The sequence below is a fragment of the Botryllus schlosseri genome, chromosome 8 (assembly GCF_051294905.1).
Source record: "Botryllus schlosseri isolate E-star chromosome 8, Bs_hap1, whole genome shotgun sequence".
In the NCBI taxonomy this organism is placed as follows: Eukaryota; Metazoa; Chordata; class Ascidiacea; order Stolidobranchia; family Styelidae; genus Botryllus; species Botryllus schlosseri.
The window spans coordinates 6322457-6331981 of record NC_137243.1 but is presented as its reverse complement, the minus strand read 5'-3'; positions in this window follow the sequence as shown (position 1 = coordinate 6331981).

The window sequence follows — 9525 nt, the reverse complement described above, 5'->3', positions numbered from 1 at the left end:
TATTGTTATTACTGTGATAGCCTCAGTTCGATCACCAGACGTTTTTCGGTGGCGTGGCGAGTATCGTAATGTTGCAACACCAAGGGGTTTTGGGTTCGCGTCTGATCGACGTGAAGTCCATAATTGCTATATATGTAGGGTTGCATTTAAAACAAATAGTTGTTAAAAACACTTTATTTGAAGCATATTTTAAACAGGGTTTTAAACAAAGGACTTTTTAAAAATGTGCGTTTTGTAAGTTGTATAATTGTGCCATAATTGCGTAAATACTTAACAAAAAATATGCTTTATGAGGCTACGGATGATTACCACCCGATATAGCCGACGTATACAATATGGGATGGTTGGAACCCTCAAAATAGTCGGTTCAACAACTATAGTACGCAGATATTTCGTCAAAGGAGATATATTTACTATATATTTTCAATTGTCAATGTCGATCCATTATGACGTCACACTTGAATATTCGTGACGTCATGGCTTTAAAAAACGGAAAAACAAACAATTAAAAACATGTTTTAAACAGGGGCATTGTTTTAAACATTCTTGTTTTAAATTGATTTTTGTTTTGAATGCCATCCTATATGTGTTCGAGGTCGATCAAGGCTTCTAGTCTCCATTCGATACGCGGAAGCATTAAGCTAAGCAGTGTATTACAGGACGCCTATAACGAAACTGCGTCGTGCTAGAAGTCGGCATAGCAAATATCATAATACATGTCAAAAAAAGTCAAAATTAGGTCAAAATTGTAGCGTTAGGTCAAAATTTGTCAAAATTGTTTACAAAATCAAACATTTTTTGACCTCTACATTTAGTTTGTATCGTAGATTTTGCGCTGCCTGTTAACTTATCATTTGATAATTTACAGCCTGTAGCCTACTTTATAGGCCTACCGTTGTAAACGGCCCATCGTCTGCTCATTGTGAATCATAAACCGTCAAATGAAACAAATAGTGACATGGTTTTATGGTCAACGTACCGCAATATCCTAACTGAAGCAAGACTGCTTGGGAATTGCATGGTTCTTACATCAAGAAGCGCAAGCTGAAAAATTGTGATATAGACAACATTGTCAGAATGAAGCAACACGGTGCATCACCAGCAAGCAGTGTGCACACAACTTCAGTGTTGTCAGCTAACAACTGCTGCTGTTGAACGTTCTTTCTCCATTCTTGACAAGCTACTTAGTAAGAACAGACACTTTCTACCCGAGATAGCGCAGTGGTATAATCCGGGGCTGCAACACCAATGGGTGTGGGTTCGATTCCGACCGAGGTCGACTTCATAATTCCGATAGCTAAGTGTTGGAGGTTTACCTAGGCTCCTCCTCGCCAACTCATCCGCGTAAGCGGCGTCTTACAAAAAAGCCTAGAGGTGGGCCGTGCTATATGTTGGCAGTTACGGAAAATAATGAAGAATATCGGCCTGGTGTAAATGACCATAGTAGTTGACAAACACCTTGAATACCACAAAACAAACAAACAAAACAAACACTTTCCACCCGAGAATGTAGGAAAGTATCTTTCGTTGTACTACAACAAATTTTAATTATTCCACCATAATACGTAATGTAACTACTGCAATTCTTCATAGGGCCCGATTTCGTTAAAATACTAGTTTTTTCATGTAAAAATTTGTCAGTTTTTGAGCCAAAAACGTTCTTTCAGACCAATCTACTTTGTAAGGACAGACAGTTCCATCCAGAAATGAAGATAAGTAGTACAATTTTAACATTATGTGCGAAAACACCTCATTTGCATACGTGAGGTCAAAATTTGGTCAAATTTCAGTTTTTTTAGGTCAAAAAAAGTCAAAATTTAGATTTTTTAGGTCAAAATCTTCCGTTTTTTAGGTCAAAAAAAATCGCCCGAATTATAAGTCACACGCAACTGATTTCTCAAAAACACCATTATTCAGCCAGTAATTGCATGGGCGACACCCCACGACACACATCGAAATAATGAAGGCTCTTAACACCGACTAGTAACGGTGTTTAGTAGTGATCGAGTCATCACGCTGTTTAAAATAGTTATATTGTTATGTAGTGATATATTTTCATATTTCGTATAATACAGTGAATTCGCTCGTTGAGACGGAACTAGTTCAAGTTTTTTGCGAGAAATGATACATTCACGGACGGTCGCTCGTATTTACCGCGGAGCTCGATCTCGGGCACTATCAATGATTCAACATGCTTCGTTCTGTGACGAAACTATTTGAGACTTGTAACATATACTCCAGCGATGATCGGATCCGGACATTTATTGCTTTAGTGTAAACATAACGGTAGTCTTGTAAATGAATTTCGGTAATTTTCAGTGTGATGCCGTTGCGCAGATGGTTCAACGATACAACAGAATAAGCGGCGAGCTACGACTACTCAGATCGATTTCTGTATTTATCAGCTCTTATTTCTTGCATTCATTTAATATTTATTGACTTGAAATAGATACGATCCATCAATCTTATATGCTGAGCCTGCTAATATCTTAATCGCCTTTCCTTTTGATCAAGTATTGCCGAAGACATATCTATATATATTCAAGGTATAGCACGCAAACCATGATCGCAAAAGCTATGAATGTGTAGCGAATCTACTTATAAGTTTAAAATGTCACACGCTTTTACCAATCCAGCATTCAATATCACATATATAGAGCGAATAATAAGCAAGTACTCAACGAGATTACTAATCTATATAGGCAGGAATAGTGGGATTGGAGTAATAATTTCCTTCTGCTGCTTTAACGCTCCGATTTAAGCCAAAATCGAGATCTGAATTTCAGTCGCTAACTTACACACCAGGTCATGGTTTGAGCACATTAAGTCTTATATCTGCATGCTGGTTACGTGACTTCCAAATTGATACTTATACTCGCCCGCGCCTACATTATTGATACGGGAAAATATCTAGAGCATAACGTCTAATGATCGATAGTTAGATAGTATCAATGACAACGAGAAGATATAAATACATGAGTGACGACTCAATGATAATACGTCACAATTTCAGTATCGGAGAGCGACATTGCGGTTTACGCCTGATCTATATCATTTGATGTCTGCTGCTTTGCTGGACTGTTGTAGAAATGCACTTTAAAAGACTTTCATAGTATGCAAGAATGCAAGTGCCAATCAACAATTAGATATCATTTCCTTCAACACTCGTTACACTTACTCCGAAAATCTTTACTAACTGTCTCGCTTTACACAATCGTCAGCTGCGCAACATCAGCATCAGATAACGGCGTTTCACGACCCCGCCGGAGATTTGGCACCGATGAAGATTCCTAAAAGCTCCCCATTAAGACTGATCAAAATACGCGCGTCCCATAAATAATGTACGTTTTCATAAAAGTAGTTCCGCTGTAACGGCGAATCAATCGCGATTCGCACTTTCTGAGGCTCGTTTTCTGTGCGGAACAGAATCGTAAACGATTCCTCCGTGAAATTGGCTTCCCGTAACCGACTATGCCCTCGTAATGCACGGATTTCCTTTGCGAAAATATTTGCGACCATGTCGCGTCACACGACTCTAGCCAACCATAAACTTGTCAGTTTAAATGTCAATAATCCAGGCATATAGCTTCATGCTGTCAGTCACAAGTTTTCTGTAATAATAGGGTATGCGGTTGAAATGGTGCGTTCGGGACTTCGTATACTAACGGCGTGCGAAAAGATTTAATATATTTGTAACAATCGTGTTATTGTGGTTAGATAGCACGGGCGCGTCCGCCATTGTGACGCAGAACAATATATGACGTGATTTCATTTAAGCTCAATATGGCAATACATACGTGGCCTCTGCCACAAGTTATTATAAAGCATTATGGGAAGTCTGATTGAAATCTTATCTGTCAAGCTGAGATCTTGAAGTTCATTCCATATAATCCATAACTCGATCGATTTATCACTATCAAATGACGTGCATGGATTGAAATCACACCACCCGATTGAATGGACCCATAAATCGTTTCCTCGACAATGTTTCATTGCATTACTGTGCCTTGAACGACCAGATAATGAAGTCGTCAAATTCAGACTTTATTTGCAGTGTATATACGTATTTGGTGAACTTTTGCAGCTATAGTTTTAAGCCCTAATTCTACACACGAAATTGCTACACACGATACACTAAAGTTTGATTGCAGTTCCATTAGTGCAATAGGCCAAGTATAGCTATTAATATCTCACGCGATCTGTTGCCAAATAAACTTGCAGGCGTACACATTCGATTTTCTACTATGCCACCTAAAAGTACCTAGTCGCAAGAACTAGAAATTTCTTTTCTGGGCAACTACAACAACAATTCATAGAAGTCACGGATTTCCATTTGAAAATCGATATACACGACTCAAATGTCAGGAGTATAGTGCAGATATATTGCATTACACGTGTTTATACGCGTGACTGTGAAATTCATCATCCATTAGCAAGAGAAAATGATTATTATTGAACTTCCAAAACTCTACATGTACAATAAGTACAGAAATCCACATTTTACGGGGAGCATGGATTTTGATTATATTATGGTGTCATGTAGATTGCGCTTATGACCAAAATAAGCAAGGCAGGGTATTTATCCATAGACTTATAGAATGGGTGAAATTACAGCATGAGTTGAAATTTCAGCATGAGAGAAATGAGACGACCATCAATCGAAACTTGAAACTTGAATTAAAAGAGCAGGTCACATTTTCCGGACAAATCGCAAATCCTGCGTTTAATAAGACTCTCTTGTTCGTGGCGAAGTTCTATTTGTGAGCCAAACAATTACGCCTGCACTTCATTCTGTACGTATTAGGCTAGTGTAGCATTGATATCAGAGCAAGATGCCCCACACGGCGTATAGTAAGACATATCTTTGGCATTAACTTGCGAAGCAAATGCATTAGTACATTGACCTGACTGCTCAACTAACGTGTACCGCGGATTTACTTGACCTGCTACGCATCAATATTCTAAAAACAGCTCAATTCCCGACTCACGGAAGCCGTGGGTCGGTCATCAAGATGGCTAATAGAGAAATTGTGAATTTAGCGTACGGGAATTATCTTAGTAGTCCGAACAGCGAAATTAAATCGTCATCACAGAAATATGTCGTCCCTGTGCCAGATGTCATTTAATTAAAGAAATATGAAAAACCAACAAACACGACGAGGCAATAAAGCAATATTTGCATATCAGATATGAAGTACCCTTCACAGCATATATTTTAAACACATCAAGGCGTCTGTGCGCGAATGTATTGGATATTCCGTCCGGTGAAGTCGGTCATCTTTGTATAAACTGTCTTGCAAAAATCTATATATTTTTCTTTCCGTTAGCAAGTCGGTAAATTCCACATACTGTAACTCCTAACGGATTGCTAGCAATATCTGATCTTCAACATATATATACCGAAAAGTAAAAGATATTTGGGAACTTTATAGTTTATCAGAACCAAGTTCTAACTGTACGCAAAACTATCAAAAAAGTACTTGAACCCTGTACTAAGGACACTGCAAATGATAACAATCCTGGACTTCTCTATTATTCCTATAAAGTACCTTAAAGTCACGAAATCCACCTTGGATAGACACGAAGATTTTGTTTACTTAGCGCGTGCGCCTTTGCGAGATTATCCCGGCCTATTCGCCGAAGTCACATCTCCCCGCGCTGTAAAGGTTGCAAGTTTTCCGGCGAATAGACTCTCCGCTAACTGTTTCAGACTTGAGTCAATAATTGATGTGCGCATGCGGTCGCTATTGGACGAAATAAGACTTTATTCGTTTGATAATGGCATTTGCGGAGCGTCGCAGAGACGCCATGTGTAAATTGACAAACAGGCGTAATAAAAGTATTTTGTGACATGGAGCCGTTCTAACTATAGCACTCTTTCAGTATGGGAATATATCATCTATCCATTCTGGAAGTCTGCTGTTTGTCTGTTTGCCATTTAAATAAATTATAAATCTATACTATCAACTGGCTTATTGTTAAGTTGCTATTCTTAACATATATAATAAAAATAATACACATGTATTGCCGACAGCTGCAATTGCATACTGCTACCACGACGCCTGGCTACCTCACTAAAATTGGACTTACTATACCATGTGAAATTATGAATATGTGTGAATGCATGCTCTGCACCATCCTCACCAGTGACCAGGATAGCTTTATGGCGACACCTCTCGGTCATTAGTATGTGTATGATTGAAAGGATAACACGGGTGGGCAACGGCAACGCATGTTATCGAAAAGTTAACGATTTACCCTGTTCAGTGTTCGTAGCCTATCAACCCGGTTGGATCCGTATCGCGTAATTTTAGGAGTTAAGAGAACCGGTTAGCGTTACTGGTTGCTGTCAATGACTTTTAGAATCAAAACCGCAGAAGTACAACACACGCCTGTCCTCGTCGACGAGATGCGCAATGGTGAAGCGTCCGGCTTGTTGATCGGTAGGTCGTGGGTTCGAGCCTCGGCCTAGTCAGACCTAAGACGTGTTGGCAACACCTGATCATCCATGGCTTCCCCGCTTGGCGCCCATGCATTACTGGGATAGCATGGATGGGTGGTCGTGTTTACTTTCTATGTCAATGATATCTTTGAAACCTCATCATTGAATACAACACTGTTCGCTGAAGATACTCACCTCCTATCTCACGCATCTATTACCGCAAGCTCGAATGCCGTCACCCGTGATAAAATGCCCAAAGTGCATGAGTGGACGTCTCATAATAGCCTTCGGGTTAACGCCGCGAAATCCCAATTGTTGGTCGTGAACTCCTGCAATAACCTCACCGTTGACATTGCTGGCCAACCAATTTCCAACGCTAAAAATGCCAAATATCTTGGTGTTTTACTGGATTCAGACATGTCTTAGAAGAGTCACATAATCACTCAAACCACAACTATCGAAGGTATGTGGTCTGTTTCGCCGCCTTAGCTACACTCTGCACGTTAGAGTTCTGTTGGTACTCTTCAACACCCTATTCCTATCAAAGCTACTATACGGAATTCTTCGTTGGGGTGCTGCCTGCAAGAATACGATTGACCCACTGCAAAAACTTCAACATCGGATCATCCGTATCATTGCCAAAGCCCCACGGGGACCTGGATGTGCAACTGATAAATCGCCACTCAAAAGATTTGGTGTTCTAAACATAGAAGATATGAGGAAGCTAGAAATTGCCAAGTTTATGTATTAGTTCCATTACGATCAATGCTCCTCAAATTTCAACGACTATATACTTCACCTCGGAGTCAAAAGCGCACAAGTACAGCTCACGCGCGTCAACGGAGAACAACTACCATATGGTCAGGACGGAATAAAAAAAAACGCATTGCTCTATCAAGCATGCCGGACCCCAATTGTGGAACAGTATCTCGCCAGCTATCCAACAGTCGTCGAGCATGTCCGCATTCAAGTCGAAATACAAGCAATTTCTTCGAAATGAATGAATACTAGCCAGCCTTCAGGATTACCGGGCAACGACCTAACATCGACCTCGCCTTCCGCCACATGCCACCTCATTTTGTCGCTTGTGTCTTATATACTCTGCATTACTTTTCATTCAGTGCGCATGCCTCTTTACTTCGCCTAGGCCAAGGTGGGTATCTGATTGTAAAGACTACTCCACGTTGTTTCGACACCTTCCTATCTTTTCATTGTATCTTAGTTGTGTGGTGTTATGAAACGATGAAAATATTAATAAAGCTGATTGATGATGAAGAGTGAGAGTTCTTCTAGAGATCCCGTTGCCGAGGGGCGTTTGCATTTTTCACTCATATAGGCTCTTCGTCTCCCATTCTCCGTCATGTGTGAACCTTCATCTTTACTCATTGTTAATAATATATTAGTTTCTATATGGATGTACAGCACAGTATGTCTCAACAAGCACGGGCCTTCGCGGTATCTAGATTTAGATAGCCTTGATATTTCTATATCCGACCACGAACTAACGTGACACACTGACCAATGACCATGTATATGTTTATGTGCTTCGTATCGCTGATTCTGTGTCACGTACCACCGATTTCGCTTGTTCTTCTGGACTAACACCGCAGTTCACACACATAAACAGCTATACAATATACCTATGTTGTCCCGGTAACGTCTTGCATAGGAACGGTGAGGTTTTCGAATAGTTCTACGAATACTTAAATGCCACGAATTGCAAACAATGATTTTACCATATTCTTATACTTGTACTGTAGTAACTGTGTCCTCTACATACTATATGCGGCGCTATACCAACTAACTTATATATGAAAGACAGCGGAGACTCGAAGGCAGATCTGTTATTGTTATCGATCTGTTATTCTAGATTTCCGGATAGCAGAATGTCAACGGTCAAACTATTTTGCACATCAGTGACATGCACTGTGATCATAGTATCCGAAGCATGGTAATCTGAGCGACCGGGTTTCTGAAGATATGCTGTTGTGAGGAGTCATTTTACAAAATCTACACGATTCCACAGTTATCGATGACTTGCTATAGTTGGTAAACGTAGCTGTCAGCCACCCATGTAAGCAAAATCTGTCTTAGACATCGAATGTTATAATGAATAATATATTGTGACAGCGAACTGAATTGCGTAACACCAGCGAACTGTGGCCCACTTATAGAGTCACATAACACAGTGAACTTGGTAACGATCAATGTTGGCGTAACTTAGATCACACGATTGAATTTGTAAATAACATTGTAGAAGAAATTCGGCAAATCTAACAGAGAATCTTAATCTTCGTGAAATAGTTATATCCCTTCTTTAGATCCTGCTTTTCATAATTTGCGAGGTGACTTTGAATTTTGCAAGGCAATTCAAGCTGTAACGAACTTAATCGCGATTAAGTACTTCGCATCATTGTGAACGCATTGGTCTTGCATTCATACGGTGGCAGCGATGACAGAAATATATCTCAAGTATCGCATAATGCTTTACTACCATTAAATTATCGTCCAGTTTGGTATGCCCTGGTTTACGTAGCCGTACTGCGTTGGCTGCGCTGTATCTCAATGTGTTGGTTATTCGGTCTCGGAATATATATCGTGTTGTTGCAAAAGTTTTATAACCAAGTCTGAAGAGCACTATTCTGCATCATACAGCAGCAAAGACAAACATTAATTACATTGAGGAACGTAAAGACTTCATATGTGGAACCCACTACTCCTGACATATTTGTAGTACTTGAATCTAAGTGAAACTAATTGCGTATTGATATCTAAAGTTTGTCAATTTTGAATTACCTGGCGAAACCACTGAAACCTTCTCGCATACCCCCAAGGGGAGCCACTGTTAGGAACAACTGTTGCCGGGTCATGAGAAATATGATTCAGTATACGTAGTACGTACATCGTTTCTCCGCGCCATGTCTGGGGAGATGAGCTTGCCCCAAATCCAATTGTTACTACGGACGAGAAAGTGTAGTCAGAGATCGGTTGGCTGTAGGCACGAACTCCGGTTTGGTCGGACCAAAGACTTGTTCGTAATTCTACTATCTGGATCTGCTGTTTCCTCAGCAAACGTAGAGACG